Raw genomic sequence first — 22,014 nt, 5'->3', positions numbered from 1 at the left:
GAGATGGTCCTGCTGAACAAAACGTGCCAGAATCATAAATGTATTTTTGACAAAGATCTTCAACCCAATGGAAGAGTCCCATTGCTTTTGTTGAGGGAGCCCTTGCGATACTAACTTTTGGGTCGGCCTACAAAAATACGTCATCACTGCACCACCCTATTCATAGGTCATATTTTTATTAAAAACAACAAAATTGCTGTTTAATTATTTAAACCATTTCAGTTAGTTGGACTGAAAACAAATAATTTTGCATGCTAAAATGCTAAATTCATGATCCTTTTGAGCACAAGTGCGGCTTAAAGACTCATTCAGATTCGACACCAAGCAAATGTGTGTCTATCTTTTATGTTTTTGACCACCAGACTTTGGGTGAAGTCCGGGTTTATTTGCCTAAAACAATCAATCTACCAACTGTGCAAATGTTAGCAACTCAAACTTAAAAAATGCATCCATTTCGCTTCAAGAGCAATGTCTTACTACCTGTTTAAATATGTTTAAGTTGGTTTGATGCCTTTTTAATATCTGTTGTAGCTCAGAAAAGCTTTGCATGCTCATCAATCTTTAAGGAGTAACACTGAAAATGTTGTTTTTGCTGACTTCCAGTTGTTTAACTGCTCAGCTTTCAGACAACTTCGGTCTTGATGATAGTATACCTGCTTCAGAGATCATAATCATTGGAGTTTCTCTCCTTGATTTATGCATGTAAACAGTTAAGGAATGAATTCAGTTTTTTTATAAACTGTAAATCTCACAAAAACTGACTTTAGATGACATACTTTGGAAAATAATTCATTGTCACCTGATTTTTTTATATATATTTTTTCTCACCACTTGCTCCAGTAAATGTGATGGTTTTCAGTTCATGCAGACAGTTGTTTATTGAAGAAAAGGGAGTAGATATTAGCGAGAAAGTCACTAACAACCAGGATCTGTCAGATGTTTGCAAATATAGTTGTGTATCCTTGAAGGACAACTGTCTTCTGGCTCCATGCCTTTGATTCCATTTCCATACTAACATCTGGTGGTCAGCTCTTGAGGATATTGTCTGTTAGAGCATTGTTGCACTTTAATGTAAACCAAACATCTAAATCTAAATGTTTAGATGTGTCCCTTTCGACTAAAGGCATTGTTGTTTTCTGAGGTTCTTTAATCATTACACCTAACTAGTGATGTTGTTCTTAAAGTACAAACACAAAAAAAACATTAGCCACTATAAGTGTGCATATATGCGCACACTGGCCGTGGAGGGGAGAAGATGAAGAAAAAAAGACGTTTTGAAGTCAATGTCTGTAAAAGTGCAATTGCACCATGTGAAACCTGTAATGTACATATACCGCTGTCGGGGTTGGTTTTGATTGTTTTGTCTGCTGTAACACTAATGACTACTGCTTTTATTTATTTGTACAACTGCAATGTTTTAAGTAGCATTTACAATCCTGTTGAAATGTGTAGCTGTAGCCTCTAGATGACACAAATTCCCTGGTTCAACAACGTCCCGCAGTGAGCTTAATGTTGTTTTCTACTTCATAAAACCTTTTTAAAATCTCTTCTTACGTCCGACCTTTATCAATACACAGTGTATGCTCCCATCACGTTCTATTTTGACCTTATGTCAGGATCCCTTGGCGTTACTTTCAAACGCCAAGTTTCAATGTTCAATTTGCAGGGTAGTCCCACTTCTTCAGAGCTCCCTAAGTGTTGGTAATAGACGACTTGAGATCTCAGAGAAATGCTGTCTGCCGACCCAGTCTCATGGTGTTTATCAATTCTGTTCCTACTCAATATCAAGCCACAATTATCCTTGTTTTTATTTATTTGTTTGATTGTACAGTGTCGGACTTGGTTGCCGTCTGTCAGGATTGAAAGACGGAGCAACTCATCCAAAAAGAGGAAACTTAATTTTCAAATTAATTTTAATATTATGTTTGATATTATCATTTTTTATAAATTACAGCAGTGGGTCATGTTATGGCCATCTTTTCTGCATTGCTGTAAGGGTTTTTCTATCGGTTTGATGTTACATAATCAAAACAATAGAGTAATAAGCCTCATCAGGTGTAACTATCCACAGAACGTTCTGGATTCTAATACTCTTTGTATTCCACAGACAGGGAAATTGATATAGAGGTCGCTATGTCAGCATTATCTAAGCTGTGAGGATGTGGGGTCAAATATTGTTTTAATGGAGTAATTTTTTCCTCCAGGCTCTGTCTGATATGTATCATATTACTTTATTTTAAATCCAGACTCAACAAAGGAGGCAGAACAACATGTGAATTACTTTAAGAAACTTTTATTTCTTTTAACATTTGAAACATTTTGCTGGGATATACATTTATTACAATCAAATAAGAAATATATTCTGTAGTAAAATGTCAAACAGACAAAAAAAACTGAAGCCAAATAAATCAAAAATAATGATTAAATGAAAACAACAGAGTACTTATTCCAACTGTAAACATGTTCCCAAAGTACAATTAAAGGATGAAACCTATTAACAATTCAAATCGTTAATTTCTGATAGAAACATTGTCTTTAAACACTTATTATAGCAGAGGGGATTCTGCTTGATCAGGGGCTCTGAGACCAAACCAGAAGCCTCCTCTGAAGGGTTTTGAGGCCTCTGCAATAGTTGGGTCTCTTGCAGAAACTCCAGTGTCAGCTGGATCGTGGGCAATCCCAAGGAAATCATCTCCTTGATCTTGAGCTTCTCTGAAGACTAAAGGGGTGGACTCAAGGACCAGTGAAACAGGCAGTCAGGGTCAAGGTCAGCCTGGGCTAAATCGCCAAAGGGACAGAGACAAGGTTTACTGAAATTGACAAAAGTAGCGCAAACAACCAGATTTGCCTCAGCAAACCTTTTCCAGACCAACCACGTTTACCACCTCAAGCGATCAACCAAAAATAAATACATTTACCATGTCAAACAATTGCCCAAAAAACCCCAGAATAACACTTTAATCAATACTTTAAACTATTCAACACTTTGTATGGAAGGAAAAAAAACACTTCAATTCCTGCATAGACAATAAAAATGACAACGCGACTTACACGAAAACAAAGGATCCGAGATGATGTCAAAGATTCCTGGGTCCCTCCAAAGACAATAAGATGGGCTCACGAGCAGGACCCTACAGTTCCTGATCCAGACACATCATTTCATACTGCAAACCTGCAAGAGGAGAGATACAATAATTATGGATAGAAAGATACGGATGATGCCCTGGGCGCTGGGTTAATAAGATGCATTAATAAATATAGACAGCAGAGGAGGTCTAAGCCTATATCGGCATGACTAGGGGCTGGTCCAAGGTCAGCCCGAACTAAAACTGCAAAGGGACAGACACCAGCAATATAAAAAATGGTATTGTGTCGATTTCCACAACAAACCGTCACCGAACAATTGCTTACACCACTTCAAACAACAGCCATAACAACTGTTCTCCACCTCAAACAACCAGATTCTGCACCTCAAACAACAGGCCAAGAAGCCACGTTCGCAAAAACAACCAAGTTTCCAACTTAAAAGTTCGCCCAAACAACCGCGTTTCCACTTCCAAAAAGCGCAATAAAAACATTTAGCCTCAACTTGGTAAAGACAACAAACCACTGCAATTCCAACAATGACAATATAAGTGAAAGAATCAACTTACATCATAATGAAGGATCCAGTATGTTGTATATGATTTAGCTCCCTCCAAAGACAATAAGATGGGCTTCAAGCAGGATCCCAGCAACAGCTGCAGTCACAGTTTGTGATTCCGACGCATCATTTAATACTGCAAACCTGCAAGAGGAGAGACAAAAACTCCGGGGGCAGGGTTAATAATATGCATGAATGAATGCAGACAGAAGGAGGTCTAAGCCTGTATCGGCATAACTAGGGGCTGGTCCGAGGTCAGCCCGAACTAAAACTGCTATGGGACAGAGAACAGCGATATCATAAATTGTACTCTGTCGATTTCCATGACGAACCTTCACCCAAAAAAAAGCTAATAATAGAGCTATGATCCTGCCTTAGCTATACAAACTAAACATGTTTTACAAATGTATTTAGAAATACAAAACACCATCTACAAACTAATGCATTGTTTTGCAAAAAAAAACCTATCTATAAAACACATTACATTTTTCTAGTGAATCAAGAATTATTCTCCACAGCAACAGGGGGCGCTATTGTGTTCATTTTGTGAACAGCAGGAGCTAGAGCAGAGCAAGTAACCGCCACTGACGAAAGCTCTCTTTCTAGAGATCCGATACCAGACTACATTACACTGTGAGATGACAACAAGTGAGTTTGTGGTTGTTTCTGGTGAAAAATCTAAATAAACTAAGTTACTGTTTTATGAGTAGGATTAGTAAACCGCATGAGCTAGCTTACATCAAATTAGGCTAATTTTCATATATATATATGTAACATTTCTCAGTGGTAAACACTGAGAAATGTTTCAGAAATAATGCTGGATGTGGTTTGGAACATAATATGGCGTTTAATCACGGCAGCGTTTAGCTGACATTCTGGTAGAAAACTCTTTTGAGAGGAGAGATCATGACGTTCCAAAGGGGCGTGGCCAGCAGCAGCTCCAAAGGGGCGTGGCCAGCAGCAGCTAGTTCATTTAAAGCTACAGTCACAGAATCAGCACTTCAGGAAGAGGGCTGAAATAGAGGGGGATGAGGCATGCAACAATGGGTGATCTGTTTGGGATTTTGAGCAAAACATTTCACAGACATATGTTGTATAGATATTGCCCTACAATATATTGTTCAAATATAGCATAATAGGAGACCTTTAAGTTATTATTTTATTTTTTGACCAAGAGATGCTGATTTGAAACCCTTGTTACGAAAACTTAAGTATTTCCTGTTTTGGCCTGAGAGAGGGGAGTTCGTCCCAAAGCTTGCCGCTGTATCTACACTCTCCACCGGAAAGAAGTGAAAGAGGGAAGCCTTATTCAATTGTAAATCATTTGCACATTTTCTTATCTATTCTAAATGTACCTCAAAGGGACATTTTACGTTTTGTTTTTTTTGAGTGGACAAATATGATTGTTTTATAATAAATTATACAGTATGTTTATTATAAATAAACAATGTTAATAACGCGTTAACTTTGACAGCCCTAATAAAAACAAATACATGTATAAACAATTACAAAGAAATGAATACATCTATAGAATCACAATTGCTTAATGCTTGATTATATTCCTGATCTGACAAAATGACTAAACCTACTTTACTAAACAACATAAAATGAATTGGTTGGTCCAACAACAGCTTCAGTGAACCAAAATGAAGTGAAAATTATAACTATAACTATCACATAAAAAAATACGAGATGCCATCATAGGGTGTCTAGCTGTAGGGAATGACAAATATTTAGTAACTTCCTATTTTGTACGACCTACCCTGTATTGGAAAGCCAATGGACTGAAACCTGAAAACACAAAGTAGCCTCAGATGAAAATCTCAATGCAGGAAGCCATTATGGCCCCTTCAGCTGGTTACCGTTTGTGTTTACATTGGGCGGGTCTCAGTGACAAGCGTTGGAAATGATTAATATAAAAACTAATGTAGGCTGTTAGTCTTGCTTTGGTCTTAGTTTAAAGGTAACAACGTTTTGAATTCACCAGTTTATACTATTATTATTATTCTCGTTCTGTTTTCTTGTGTGCGCTGTCATTTCAGACCCTCCCATTGGCCTGTCCACCTGTCAGTGGATTTACTTCACCCACTCTTCCTCTCCTCTCACCTGTTCCATTTCCCCTAAATAGCACACTAGTACATTTACTTGTCCACTTCCACCAGTTTGCTACCAGATTGTCTATGTGCATTGTGCCTTATAGCCTTCCAGTATTTACATCGTAGCCTGCCATCTTCAAATAGTTTTGACCTAAGTCTGTATTTCCCAGATTCTGAATTAGCCTAGCCCTCTAATACTTTGGTTGCCCGCCTGATTTGTTGTATTCTTGTACTTGTGTAGACTTATTTGCACCTGTCTTTTCTATAGTTTCTTTCTGACCCTGAGCTGTGAGTAAAGTAGCAACTAGACCACAAATTAGAAAACACAATGGATATATTTCCAATGATATTTACTGATATTTCTTACTTTTCTCAGTAGTAAGTATAAAGTCCCTTAACTGGACAAAAAACAATTGAAAAAGTGAGCCATTTACAGCCTGACAATTGGCATTTAGCCTAAACATAATAAGTTAACATTTGTTTTCCGTTTCCATTGAGTAATAATTCAAATCAATGCACACTTTAAAAGATTGAAATTGCTTTCAGTGTGTGTGCATGTGTGCATGTGTGTGTGAGAGAGAGAGAGAGAGGGAGAGAGACATGCAAAAATACATCCATTTTGAGAGATTGTAACATATCTTCTCGTGTGTTATACTGTGCTTGCCTGAATTTGTATTTAAACACATTGGCCTCCATGATTGTTCATGTCTTGCCGTTGTATTGCGTCCAACAGCCTTCACACACTATAGCAGCCCCCCTCTTGTTAATGCTGCAGACGCTTTTAAAAGGCTTTGGACAGAAAAGTCAATCAGTCGGTTGGCTTGGATGGATTCCTATAAAGAACACAGGCTGTGCGCACGCTGCTGCTGTGACTGTAACATGTATTTAATTCCTCGGACAAGAACTGATGCCCTGAATCTGATCTGCGGCTGTGTGAAGAACTATAAGATTAGAAAAAACATCATTTAGGTCAATCTAATTGGTCAGACAGGTCATAGTAACAAAAAAAACATATACTATAACTAAGGTAAAAGGAAGTGTAAGGCTAAAAATGAACAAAAATGGTCATAGCTAGATTGGCCATCCGTTATCTAATGTACTTGGTCGTCAATAAATAAATAAACATTACTAAAACACTGGTGTCAAATACAGGCCTGCAGTGAATGACAGTGCATTTTTAGCCATGCTTTTGGCTTATAAGGATGTTGATCAGGTAGTTGTTGCATTGAATTGTGATATCTGTACAGCTTATTGTAATAACTAGGTCAACATTTAATTGTGTTAGGGATAGGGTTACACATGGTTTTGCCTGTTAACTAGTAATTAACTAAATGTCAGCATGCTATTATGGTAAACTGAGATTTTTAATTCATTAAATAATTATATATGGGTATATATCTCACGTGATTTCCCACCATAATAATAATAATACATTAGACTATGTGGTTTCTTACAGGCCTGCATATGAAATGGCAACACACTATTTTCCTCTGCAGTCTACCCAGACATTATGTATGGCTTAAATGGAGTCCAAACCAAATAAAGCAACAAAACAATCTTCTAACAAATCAAATGCTTTACTGTGGTTCCCAACTGCAGTGGGTTGGACATATCAGGCCTATACATCATTTTATAGTTCTAAGAACTCAGCCCACAAAAACTGCATGATAAGCCTTAAAGTTTTATAGTACTAAAAGCTTGAACAAATAAGAATATGAATAATAAAACTGTGTTCATTGTGGGGGCTTTTACAGTGCATCAGTTATGTTTCATTGACAAATCAATATGAGTTTTACAGAATCAAAACAAAGCTTTAAATGAAGCGTATGATCTCCGCCGGGGTTTTGCGAGGTAATCTATTTACTTGTGTAGGATGAAGCACAGATTTAATTAGTCGTCTTTATTCTCTTTTGAATACACTTCAGACAACTAGGCAATAAGTCCCAAAGTGTCACAGAGATGAGATTCCAACACAAAACTGTACATTCTGATGATTCCAGGACATCAAGTACGCTCTAAACCTCCGATCTCCAACTCACCCGGACAGGTACAGTGGGGCAAAAAAGTATTTAGTCAGCCACCAATTGTGCAAGTTCTCCCATTTAAAAAGATGAGAGAGGCCTGTCATTTTTATCATAAGTATACCTCAACTATGAGAGACAGAATGAGAAAAAACAATCCAGGAAATCACATTGTAGGATTTTTAATGAATTAATTGGTAAATTCCTCGGTAAAATAAGTATTTGGTCACCTACAAACAAGCAAGATTTCTGGCTCTCACAGACCTGTAACTTCTTCTTTAAGAGGCTCCTCTGTCCTCCACTCGTTACCTGTATTAATGGCACCTTTTTGAACTCGTTATCAGTATAAAAGACACCTGTCCACAACCTCAAACAGTCATACTCCAAACTCCACTATGGCCAAGACCAAAGAGCTGTCAAAGGAGACCAGAGACAAAATTGTAGACCTGCACCAGGCTGGGAAAACTGAATCTGCAATAGGTAAGCAGCTTGGTGTGAAGAAATCAACTGTGGGAGCAATTATTAGAAAATGGAAGACATACAAGACCACTGCTAATCTCCCTCGATCTGGGGCTCCACGCAAGATCTCACCCCGTGGGGTCAAAATGATCACAAGAACGGTGAGCAAAATTCCCAGAACCACACGGGGGGACCTAGTGAATGACCTGCAGAGAGCTGGGACCAAAGTAACAGAGGCTACCATCAGTAACACACTACGCCGCCAGGGACTTAAATCCTGCAGTTCCAGACGTGTCCCCCTGCTTAAGCCAGTACATGTCCAGGGACGTCTGAAGTTTGCTAGAGGGCATTTGGATGATCCAGAAGAGGATTGGGAGAATGTCATATGGTCAGATGAAACCAAAATAGAACTTTTTGGTAAAAACTCAACTCGTCGTGTTTGGAGGAGAAAGAATGCAGAGTTGCATCCAAATAACACCATACCTACTGTGAAGCATGGGGGTGGAAGCATCATGCTTTGGGGCTGTTTTTCTGCAAAGGGACCAGGACGACTGATCCGTGTAAAGGAAAGAATGAATGGGGCCATATATCGTGAGATTTTGAGTGAAAACCTCCTTCCAACAGCAAGGGCACTGAAGATGAAGCATGGCTGGGTCTTTCAGCATGACAATGATCCCAAACACACCGCCAGGGCAACGAAGGAGTGGCTTCGTAAGAAGCATTTCAAGGTCCTGGAGTGGCCTAGCCAGTCTCCAGATCTCAACCCCATAGAAAATGTTTGGAGGGAGTTGAAAGTCCGTGTTGCCCAGCGACAGCCCCAAAACATCACTGCTTTAGAGGAGATCTGCATGGAGGAATGGGCCAAAATACCAGCAACAGTGTGTGAAAACCTTGTGAAGACTTACAGAAAACGTTGGACCTCTTACATTGCCAACAAAGGGTATATAACAAAGTATTGAGATGAACTTTTGTTATTGACCAAATACTTATTTTCCACAATCATTTGAAAATAAATTCTTTAAAAATCCTACAATGTGATTTCCTGGATTTATTTTCCTCATTCTGTCTCTCATAGTTGAGGTATACCTATGATAAACATTACAGGCCTCTCTCATCTTTTTAAATGGGAGAACTTGCACAATTGGTGGCTGACTAAATACTTTTTTGCCCCACTGTATATGCACCACGTCAGCCATGCTTGTGCAGGAAGCAGAGGCAGCTCTGCACAGGCTGTGTAATAATGTAGGACAATAAACATAAGGGTTGATTACAGGTGAGTGCGTCTGAACAGAGATTAGCACGGCGGGAAACATAGAGGGTACAGCGAGGATAATAATGTGGTATAATCACGTTAGGCTTTAAGTAGAGGGGGCGGACACAGTGGCCTGTCTGAACGGGCTCAGGTGGGATGTAGAGAGTGAATAAAGTGCTTTCATGTGACTTAATTTACTGTCTGGTGGCCATATCGGAGGTCCTCAGCTCTGTGAACAGCTGCCTGTGTTTGTGTCTGTCTCAACAGTTGATCAGACATTGCAAAAAACTAAAATGTTGACTTTAATTAACCGTGTTATGTCAACCGATTTCACATAACTGTATTAGGTTTGTTAAAAGCAATATTATTTAGTTTAAATAAAAAAGATTTGGTTCAACTTAATAGTTTTGCTTTAAACTAACCGAATACATTTATATGAAATATAATTAAAGTCAACTTGGAAGTTTTGTTAGTGTGCCATCAGTCTTTCTCGGATTAATAGCTAAGTGATTGCAATGCCTAATGTCAATGTCTTGTTCACAAAGTCACACTCTCGTGTCAAGATGGAGTTTGATACCCAACCAGCATCAGTGATATTATTGAGAAAAGGTGCCTGCGTAGAACTCAAACGATATTAAAAAAACCATTACCTCCCAGCAAAAGCCTGTTGCCCTGCTATATGGCGTGGGATACAGAAGTCTGCTGCCTGACCACTGACTACAACTTCCTGTTGTTCTAAACCCTAACTTCCTTGCAGAATGAAAACTCATGTTTAGCTGTACCATGGCCAATAAGACCATTCATTCTGTTTGTTCACTTACATACACTCAATACTGCGGGCAATCCCCACTGGAGCAATTTTGAGGTGAAGTGTCTTGGCCAGGGGACACAGCGACATGCTCACTGCAGTCGGGATTCAACCAGTCCCCTGACACAAAGAGCATCACTCTATCCCACTGAGCCACAGCCCCCACCATATATGTACTTGTAGGATTTCCTGCCGTTCTGAATTTGTCTCTTAATTGGTGGATTGCACTAATTGATGAAATGTAAGGTTAGATAATCACCACTTCATCAAAGTGTCCATCAGTGTCAGGCCAAGCCCCCCCACAGTGGCCAAATGGTGGTACTACACATTTCTAGTCAATGACCTGACATCATTGGGCCAAGATACTGTTTCCCACTGACCTACATCAGGCCTGAACTGGGCCCAAACAAGTGAAAACTAGCATAGCTTTGTTCAAAGTTTTAGGGAATGTCTTGTGCAGTTGCCAAGCAAACAGTGAAATATCCAGGAAAGTACTGGTCCCAGTCTTTATGTTGAACCAAACTAACGCTCAGCAAAAAAGTGAATAAGCATATTTGTCCAAATGTATAGCTATTTCTACAAGATACTGTATGTATTTAACATGTTAGCCAAAAGTCTTGTTAAATATTGAAGCAACAAACCAAGTTACATCAGAAATAGAAAACATCATGTTCTTTGAAAACAGACTAAAGCTCTGTAGGGCAGATCTCTATACAACAACAGGCGCAGACATGGGAGGGCTTGCATTTAATGTCATGTGATTGAAACACTTGTGCAAACAATCAGCCATGTAACATTTACCCTTGTTCAGAGGTGGTTCTGCTATTAGTTTTACTAGGCGAGCAAATTATTTTCCAGTTCAGTTTAATGAGTCTGTTCGGTGAAACCAAAATGTAAGCTGTGAAAGTAGGGGGTCAAACAAGCTACAGGTTACTGATCCATATCGGTCACAAACAAAAATGCTGATTGTTGTCTATGAGAAAGTTACAGAAAAGCATGAATCACGGATTCTGGACCAACAAATTACACTTATGTGTAGGTCCAGATTGCTTTACATGTCATGTCCATCTGAAGCTCTTATTTATACCAAGTATTTACTTCAGGCAGTTATTTTTCTTGGAAATATACACAAGGGCAGTAATGTTTATTGGAAATGTGCCAAATTGTATCATCTATTGATATGATTCTTTAGCAAAAGTTAATTTAGCATGTAGCATTTAGATCAAAACACTGCTGTGACTTTCTTTAGCCGGAAATGGCAGCAGGCTGGGCTGTCGATTCTTATGTCTCAATTCAGATACAGACTTTAGTAAACTGCAAAGTCACGCAGTGTGTAAATTTCAACCTGGTGTGCCCTCACCAGAAGCGACGATCGCCACTGTTAGCTAGCGAACTAGCTATCGTTTGCAGTACCAAATCAAGACTGCTCAATTACCAATATAACAATAACTGTGGCTTCTTGTAGAAACCAGTACAATTCCCTAAATTTAGACATATTTTCATTCTCCATATATTTGAATGAGCCAAGACAGCATTTCAATTAGGGGAGACTTCATTTTTTGCTTAAAGAACATTTATTGACACATATGATATAAACGTATATAGATGTAAATGTTGATAGTCTTTGGCGTTTAGACCCTGATCCTGATATCGTATATCTTAAGGGGTAAATGCAGCCATGAGTATAATGGGTAAGCCCCTGGGGTCTAGATACTGGTGGTGATGTTGGAGATCTGGATTTGATGAGGAGATGGGAAGAAGAGGAGGTTTGATGAGGTCTTTGGTTTAGCTCTCCTGGGTGCTGGATGTGATGACTGGAGGTGGTTGGGGTGTAGGCGTGCCGCAGCATAAACACCTAAAATCACAGCTGACTGCAGGAGAGAAGGGAACCATTTGACTGCAGCACGATGATTGGCTGCTTGAGATTGTGGTGAAATTTTATTGGTTAAAAGAGAACACCCATGATGAACTGATCACATTCTCAGACAGTATTATATCTTGTGTGCTTTGCTCGTTTTTTACAGTACCATTGAGATGTGAGAGTTCCTCACCACTGGACTGTTTCACAAGTAGCCAGTTCATGCCAGTTGCTCCCATTCTTACATTAAGTTAATGAAAAGCTGAATCATTATCAGACAATAGAGGATGGCTTCCAAAAGTGCCCAATTGGACCCTATTCCGTCGTTTTTGCCCTCCATTGGCTGTTTGCCCACACCAACAACAGCAGGCTCACACCTGATTGGTCAATAGCCTAGTACTTGGATAACAAACAGTCAACAAAACCAAGCAAAATCTGAAAGTCTTTTTCAATCTTCTTTTGCAAACTATAAACTGTTTTGACTTCACCTTGGCCAAAAAAACCTCACTTTTTATATTTTTAGATATCACTTGATTAGCATTAAAGGCTCATTTTCTTGCTTTAGGTCTGTTGTCTAAACGAGAACACCCATGATGAGCTGATCATATGCAGCTGTGGAGTGGATGAAGGTATAGCAGTCAACGGGATTGAACTGAGCTTCATGTGACGTAGCTGTTTGGAGGCAGGGTTTAAGGAAAACAAAAGAGCATGTGCAAGTGCACAAACAGACACTGTTAGAACAGAATTGGGCAATTTTGGACCCAGATTTTGTATTGTTTAATAACAAACATGAAAAATGAAATAGTTTTAAAATCTATCATTACCCAACGCTCATCCTAAATGGTGGTGTAGGGTTAGCTCTGCCCCACTGTGTGGTGCCTTTATTGCTCAACGGGTTTCTCTTATGCTGTTCCTATGTTACTCTTCTTCTGTCAGTTTACATCAACATTGTCATGTAAATGTCTCTTATTAATGCTTAGAAGAAAAACATGGGCCGGCTGTTGTCATCTTTTGGTTAAAAACAAGGTATGCTCAGTTTATAGTCTGGATAAAAACTGTTTTAAAAATAGAGCAAAACCAGGGTTTACAAAAGAAATGACAGATATATATAGTGAGGGTATAGAGAGGATTGCAAGCCTGTATTTATTATGTTTTATTGGGCCAGTGTTGTGCGGTCAACACTCAATTACACACCAGATGCAACAGTTTAACTATCTCAAGCAGGAAAGAGAAGAAATATGTGGCTGAATTCTGTGGCAGAGAAACTCTGTGTGTGTGTGTGTGTGTGTGTGTGTGTGTGTGTGTGTGTGTGTGTGTGTGTGTGTGTGTGTGTGTGTGTGTGTGTGTGTGTGTGTGTGTATGTGTGTGTGTGTGTGTGTGTGTGTGTGTGTGTGTGTGTGTGTGTGTGTGTGTGTGTGTGTGTGTGTGTGTGTGTGTGTGTGTGTGTGTGTGTGTGTGTGTGTGTGTAAACAGAGAACTTACAAAGTCCCAGAAGAAGTGAGTAAAATCTCCTCTCCGTATGCTGTACAGCACTGTAAAGCCCCTTGACGCAGATGTGATTTGTGGTATTGGATTTTATATAAGGTGAAGGATTCTTGAAGTTCTTCATAATCTTCCCTCCTTGTGGTCCTTCATTTCAATTTTTTTTTTTTCCAAGCGGTTGTTGCCTTTTCCATTCCTGAATCTGATAAAAACACAAACCTCTTATAGTGTCCTTCAGTGCTTTTTCAATATCTTGTGCCATGTCAGTAATGTGATCTGAGACTGTGTTACAAGCTCCACATTAGCTCACTTAACACAAAACTAGCATGCGTGATGTTGTCTTGTCACCAGTGAAAAAAAGGTCTTTATTTATTTTTAATCAGTGAAACAATAAGAAAATAAAGTGTTGGCTCATTGGTTAATTTATGATAAATGTTTCTGTCTGAATAACTTTCCAAACATACTTATTTAATCTTTAGAGGACATATTCTGCTCCTCTTCAGGTCCCTTATCACATACAATGTGTTGGAGCGCTTGCCAATAGATACTGTAGTCAAAAAAACACTCCGACGGAGAAAAAGCGAGACAAACGAGGAGTCAGAGCCCAAGGTCACACACGCACACACACACACACACACACACACACACACACACACACACACACACACACACACACTGACCACTGATGCATGTTAGTTGTGGAACGTTTTGTTTCAACAGTGTTTTTGTGTTTCTGCACATATTTCTGTAGTGCGGAATTGTGTACCTCCAGAACAAAGCCCATAAAAGAGTGTGCTTTTGATTGAGCACCAAAAGTTTGGATTTGATAGGTGTTTATGTAGCTTTGTAGGTGTTAGGGTGTGTGGTTTTCTCAATTGTGTTAAAGGTCTCCTATTATGCTATATTAAAACAATATATTGTAGGGCCATATCTATAAAAAACATGTCTGAAGTGTTTTGCTCAAAATACTAAACAGGTCACCCATTGTAGCATGCCTCATCCCCCTCTAATTCAGCCCTGTTCCTGAAGTGCTGTTTCTACGACTGTATAGCTTTAAATCTGAGCCCCTTTGGAGCGTCATGATCTCTCCTCTGTGAAAGTTTTCTACCGGGAGAAACTCAACTAAACGTTGCTGTGATTAAACCCCATATTATGTTCCAAACCACATCCAGCATTATTTGTGAAACACTTCTCAGTGTTTACCACTAGAACAGAGACAGTATATGTATTATATAAACAACTACTCTAAGTCTTTCCTGCAGACATCCTGCACAGAGACACAGAGGTGCTGTAGAGGGGATTCGGTTCGCAACTGTATATTGCGGATGACAGGTTAAGACGTGTCACGTGGGTGGGACGTTGCCAGGAGTTCAATGTAAAGCCAGCCCACATTTCGGATATGAAGTCATATCGGCAGCAAATCTGAATCAGCTCGTTTGTACCCCCGTTTTTAGAGATGTGGTTAAGGAGAAAAAGAGAGAGGGTTGTATTTTCTGACATGTTGTGAGTCTCCTTACACACCGGGGACACATATTTATGTGTAAAAGACAGCAAAAAGCGCATTTTGCATAGATGGGGACCTTTAAGTGATTTGAGAAAAATAAGCCATGTTTTCAAAAAATGTGTGTTATCAATTGAAAAAAAGTGATACATCCATGACTGCTCCCACCTGCCATCAACCATATCCTCTGACATTTTTACACATCAGTACTGCCCCCTGTTGTTCACCTGGCTGTAGTGCACCCTGTCCATGCCGTGGATGGCTTTTTATGCTTTGACTCAAACAGCATTCAATTCTTCCCAAATGTACAGACAGTCTCTCTATAACTCAACCAGCAAAATATGTTTTCATTTTGTATGGTCAAAACATAACGTAAGGTTTGCTCTAAACCTAAAAAGGTGACCTTAAAAAATATTTCAGGCTTATGTTCAAGACATACAATGGTTTGACTCATTCAAAGCGAAAGTACTGTTTTGATTTTGTGAAACGTTATGGTTTATTTCACTTATTGTCAAACTCTTTGTAATTTAATAACAATATGTAACTTCTCATCAATCATGCTAAAATATAACTGCATGTCATAAATTATTAAAAACTAAAAGACAAACATTGTTTAATAATAATAATACATTCTATTTAGAGGCGCCTTTCAAAGTACCCAAGGACACCTTACAATTCATAACATAAATGCAATGCCACTTTGTTGTCACAGTTGGGGTTATAAATGCACATTTATATCTTGTAATCAAACCAAACTATTTAGTTATTCTTGCGTGCATCACTTTGTCACTTGTACTATTCATGCATTTTTCTTTTAATGTCTTTTAAGTCTTTTGCGTTGCACTGTCGGAGCAGCCTGGGATTTATATTGCCAACAAAGCTGTAGCTGTTGAACATATGAAAATGTAACCAATCTTTGAACGTAATCTTTAATTAGTATGACCGCTGTAAGGCTCATTATTTCTTCCCCCTGTCACATCCTGGCTGAAAACAAGATTTTTCCTTCCTTAAAGTTGAATTTTTTGGTAAGCACCTTGATCTATATATTCCACAGAAAGTCAGTGACATTCAGTAGTCGCTGTATTACTCTCCGCAGAGGAAATGTAATCATCATGTTCAGGCTGTTATTACATTAGCATTAAAGCTTTAACTTAACTTCACAAAAACGCTGTGGCAGGTCGCTGCTAATCACTGCGGGATGAAGCTGAAATTAAGCAAGGAAAAATAATTATTATAGGAACTGTAGCTCGGGATAGAGCAAACCACAGAGCCACGTGAAGGCCCTGTAAACACACACACACACACACACACACACACACACACACACACACACACACACACACACACACACACACACACACACACACACACACACACACACACACACACACACATACTAACATGTCTCATATAAACTTCGCACACCACCAACTTACATCTCATGTTTATTTTAACTGATAAAACTCTAACAGTGAATTAAGTCGCCTGGTTAATGAAAAGAAATCCAGAATACAATGAAGTATATATATATAGTATAATATTTTTAAGTATGTGAATAACAATACATACTATTCACCTCCACCACTGTGCACTGAAAAAACAGAAACATTGACTTTAATTAAATGTATTATGTCAACAGAATTCACATAACTGTATTAGGTTAGTTGAAAGCAATAATATTAAGTCCAGCAGTGGCTCAGTAAGTAGGGGCTTGGACTGGGAATTGTAGGGTTGCAGGTTCAAGTCCCCGAAAAGACCTGAAACATGGAAAGTGGACTGCTACTTGGAGAGGTCCCAGTTCACCTCCTGTGCCCTGCAGTGGTGCCCTTGAGCAAGGCACCGGACATCTCCAATCCCCCCTCCCCATTGCTCCCCGGGTGCTGCACGATAGCTGCCCACTGCTTCTAATACTGGGATGGGTTAAATGCAGAGGACCAATTTGTGTGCTCTGCTGTGTGCATGTATGTGACAATAAAGAGGGTTTCATCCTCCCTTCTTCTTAAGTTGAACCAAATATGTTTGATTTCAACTAAACTGATACAGTTATGAGAAATCTTTTGACATAATACATTTAATTATTTAAATGTCAATGTTTCAGCTTCTTCAGTGTGGTAAAGGCAGAAATCCCAGATTACCATAAAATGCCACGATGAGTGTTGTGAAATATAATTAATGTAATTTGGAAGAATAAACCATTGACCATAGCCATTACTGACTGTATTATAGATTCACCAGGCAAAGGTCTGTATAAAATGAGAACTAACTCTGTGCAACAACTCACCTCTGGCTGGAAGAGAACTCTCTGCCCCATTGCTTATCTGTTAACGGCAACACTTCACTCTCACTTGTCACTTTACATTTACATTGTACATTTATACTTTATTTAATTATCCTTACACTGCACTATAATGTCAATAATATCCTGCGTTACATTTTGTAAATTCAATAATCTTCTTGTCACTCATTTTACTTGTTATTTATGTTCATATTCAACTGCATATATATATATATATATAATGCTGCTTTATTTTTTAAAATATTTGTTCTGTAAGATGTTCATTCTTCGGAATTTCTTATTTCATTTCAATGTATTGTATTGTATTTTGCTGCTGGAACATTAACATTTCCAAGTCTGCGCTTAATAAAGTAAATCTTATCTTATCTTAATGTTGTATATTCAAACACAAAATGCTCTCCTGCTGCTTTCATTGTTCATTGTTACAAATTAATATTCAGGTTTTTCTGCATTACTGCAGATTACTGTGTTTTTGATCATTAACTCAACGTACAATTAATTAAATATGATGTAATGTTTCATGCATTAAATGAAACACAAACTTCTCATTGATAATAATACTCATAATCATGTTGCCTTGAATACATATATTATTGTGTACTGTGGGAAATTAGCCCAATGTGCAGCTAAAACGAGTTGTTACTCTTAATCATTTGAAATACTTCCTGATGAGTAAGAGCCACGTTTTTTTTTTTGTTTTAAATGGCATGCTGTCATTTTATTATCCTTTGAAAACCACATTTCACATTATCATTTTATGAGTCCAAACTAGGAGTTGGAAAACTAGCTGATATTGCGGCTAATTTGTAGGAATATTACCAGTTTTGTTATTAGGCACAAGGCTGATGATCAAAACATAAAAATCAGTTGTATTGAAATTGCATTGCCTTCAGAATGAACAATAATGCTGGAATTTGTGATTTAATTTGTAGTGATAGCAATTTCTCAATCTGTATCTACCTAGATGACATTTCTCAAAAGAGACACATTAAGATATTAAAAAAACACAAACCCATGAAATGCACATATTAAGAAATGGAAGCTCAATTAATAGATCTTGTGTGAATTACATTTTTAAAATGTTGCGCTTTAGGTCAGGTTTAGAATACGTCACTTTATCTTTATCTTTACCTTACATGTATAGGCATGTATTATTCAAACTTAAGACTTTGAGGACATGACTCCTATTGGATTGATTCTTTTCTGAGGGACCCAAGTGGCTCCGTGCATCACAGATGGACAGTGAGGTCCAGACGAGGGCTGTTAATCACCGGAACAACACTGATTTAATAAAACACAGTCATAATAATGTATTAAGTTTACCCAGATGATGTTGATAGATCACCAACCAAAACCAAGGGGATGTTTGGATCCTGTGATCCAGAACAGTGAGCAAGAATATAAAAATAACACCAACACTCATTGGTACAGCCAGTATAGCATTGGTGCTTTATTGACACCCCACACTTCATATCTATTTTGACAAACCTGTATTAAAAAACTGAAAAGTTAAATTTAATAAAACGTATTATGTCAACAAATTTCACATAACGCGTTTTCCATCTTCTCCAAGTAAATAAGAGTTTGATTTTATGAACAAGATATTGACATTAAGCATTGCAATGACTTAGTTCTTAGCCAGAGAAAGACATGGCACATTAAAAAACTTTAAAATGTACTTTCATTAAGTGTATGATGTCATCAAATTTCATATAACTGTAGTAGGTTAGTTGAAATCAATAATATTAAGTTGAATCTAATATTTTGTATTTCAACTTAATATTATTGCTTTTAACTAACCTAATACAGTTATATGAACTCTGTCGACATAATACACTTAATTAAAGTCAACATTTCAATTTTTCCAGTTTATAAATTTGTTGTGACATTTTTAAGGGCAATTCCTCCTAATCTCTTGAAAGACAGTATTATATCTTGTGTGCTTTGCTCATTTTTTACAGAACCATTGAGATGTGAGATTTAAGACAACCTCACTCTTATTCTGTTGCTGCTTAAACCACTGAATTTCCCCACGGGCAGTAATAAAGGTACATCTTATCTTATCTTATCTTACCAGCAGTTCATGCCAGTTGCTCCCATTCTTACATTAAGTTAATGAAAAGCTGAATCATTATCAGACAATAGAGGATGGCTTCCAAAATTGCATTTGGACCCTATTTCGTCGTTTTTGCCCTCCATTGGGTGTTTGCCCGCACCAACAACAGCAGGCTCACACCTGATTGGTCAACAGCCTAGTACTTGGATAACAAACAGTCAACAAAACCAAGCAAAATCTGAAAGTCTTTTTCAATCTTCTTTTGCAAACTATAAACTGTTTTGACTTCACCTTGGCCAAAAAAATCTCACTTTTTTAGATATCACTTGATTAACACATTTTCGAGCTTTAGGTCTGTTGGTCCATGGTTGAATTCAATTATTGTAAGTTGCATAAAAGAGTCAACTAAATGAAATGTCATGTAATATGAAAAACAACACAAATACAAACATTTGGTCTCATCGTCTACATCCTCTGTTTTAAAACATTAATATGGATCAGCTCTTGTACCGCTGACCTTTTAATAGGAGTGCCAACTAATGTTCGTGATATAAGAATAGGTGGATTAGAACCTCTGCACTTCACATGAATGCTGTGTGTGCATGGGGTCTCAGGCCTCAACTACAATTAAACTAATGTCTGCGCCTCCCCCCCTCTCTGCCCCCCTCCCTCACGGCAGCTTCCTCATAAACTGAGCCCGAGAGAACTCAATACCAAACCACCCAGCCCATTCACATGGAGCTTATTGGAACTGTGTGTGTGTGTGCGTGTGTGTGTATGTGTGTGTGTGTGTGTGTGTGTGTGTGTGTGTGTGTGTGTGTGTGTGTGTGTGTGTGTGTGTGTGTGTGTGTGTGTGTTCTGCTCCATCTTCACTGTGGTAGGGTAGTAAAAGAAGGTGTGCACCACACAAAGCAGTAAAGAGATTGCTTGTTAAACCTCCTCACAGCCACCACACACACACACAGAGGCAGTGTAATGGGCACCACATGAACACACACTTGCATGTACACACCCACACACACACACACACACACACACACACACACACACACACACAAACAGACCCTGACATTGTGGGTAGGTATGAAAGACCTCAATCCTTCTTTCTTTCAGATGTAAACTGTTCAGATCAGCTTCTGTCATCCTCCTTTACAGATGTGTTTAGGATTTTTATTCTGTCTTAAACATCGTCTCCATAGGAACATTAAAACAGTTCATATTTGCTGTTATATTTCATTAACAGTAATCGCTCATTATGAAAATCCAAATCCAAAATGTATCTGATGTTGCTTATGTGAAGCTTTAACAGTTATTAAATTAAGTGGATATCTTCCAATGCCACACTCTTTCTAATAAGATGTTCCCTGTTTTGTATCTCTACAACTCTTCTTGACCTACAAGCCACTGAAGCAGTTACAGGGCCGGTTCAGAACCGGTGCACGATTGCAATCCAGTTTTGAGTGTTTCAACGGCAGTAGTGCCGGCTCTCGGCCCTGAAAATGCTTCAAATACAGCACCAACAATCGGGGATGGCATTTACTGAGCAAAAGCAGTTGCAGTAGCTCTGAGTCACACAATAGTATTTATTATACTTTGAATTGACCACCAAATAGCATTGTGGTAGCAACAAGAACTACTTAATCGAAGAATTTGAGGTGAATAATGAATTACTGTTCCTAAATGTGGAGTTTTATATTTACTGTGTCAATTGGTGCTGTAAATCCAATACAAAAATACATATTTTTATCACAAGAATAATCTGCGATTTGTCATGATGAATCACAGGTTTTTAATATTAGAATGTCCTTGTATTTTGGGTAAGGATAAGAGGAATGTTGTTTTAGGAAATGCATGGCAAACTGGTGACAGAAATCAAAGGGTTTTTCACTTTATTATAACATGATTTCTTAATTATTGGCATTAAAGATTGCCATTATCTCTACTGCTGTCATACTACGAGCACTGTCTGTTCCTACAGTGGTGACCCATTCCACTCCTGTGCAATTTCAGGAAAATGGAGCGCGGTTTGGCCTTTCCAAAATGCCTTTACACCGTTATAACCACACCAAAGAACGGGTGCAGAACATTTGTCATGGATCAGGGGTGCCGTTATTTCCAGGTAGTGATGCTTCTTACTGATGTCTGCAGTCAGTGAACACATGAAGCCTGTCCCAGTTTCTTGGCTGCCTTTTCACTGCCATGCAATTCATGGTAAATATTCACACTGGAGTTACAGGTGGAAATTTAGTTTAAACGTGGTAATGTTTTAAGGGATCCTGTGTTATTGACAGCCCTAGATTTAAAAGAATAATACACAAGCACAGCGCCAATAGTCTGACATTGTCTTTATTCTAAAGGATATTCACACTGGCATTGCTGTAAACAGTGATGTCATGACATGGTTCCTCTTCAGCTCTGATCGGTGGAAAAGCAAACTAGTTATATACTAGTTAGTAGTTGGTTTAACTTGTGGACCAAACTAGCATGATCAAGGAGCTAAAATTGAACTCCATGGGTAGTGCACCTCTACCTCTGTGATTGA

At 38.4% G+C, this 22,014-nt stretch overlaps 1 long non-coding RNA gene across 1 annotated transcript; it reads right to left on the bottom strand.

Annotated features, from left to right (window-relative positions):
* Positions 1 to 2,578: 2,578 nt before the first annotated feature.
* LOC134877765 (uncharacterized) lies at positions 2,579 to 3,777 on the bottom strand. The gene is made up of 3 exons (XR_010167616.1): positions 3,654 to 3,777; positions 3,052 to 3,172; positions 2,579 to 2,778 (listed from the first exon to the last, which is right to left on the bottom strand). It is a non-coding gene; the product is annotated as an uncharacterized LOC134877765 (long non-coding RNA).
* Between the last annotated feature and the right edge of the window lie 18,237 nt (positions 3,778 to 22,014).

This window comes from Eleginops maclovinus, chromosome 16 (genome assembly GCF_036324505.1).
Source record: "Eleginops maclovinus isolate JMC-PN-2008 ecotype Puerto Natales chromosome 16, JC_Emac_rtc_rv5, whole genome shotgun sequence".
Lineage (NCBI taxonomy): Eukaryota > Metazoa > Chordata > Actinopteri > Perciformes > Eleginopidae > Eleginops > Eleginops maclovinus.
This window is presented reverse-complemented; position numbering and strand designations above follow the sequence as displayed.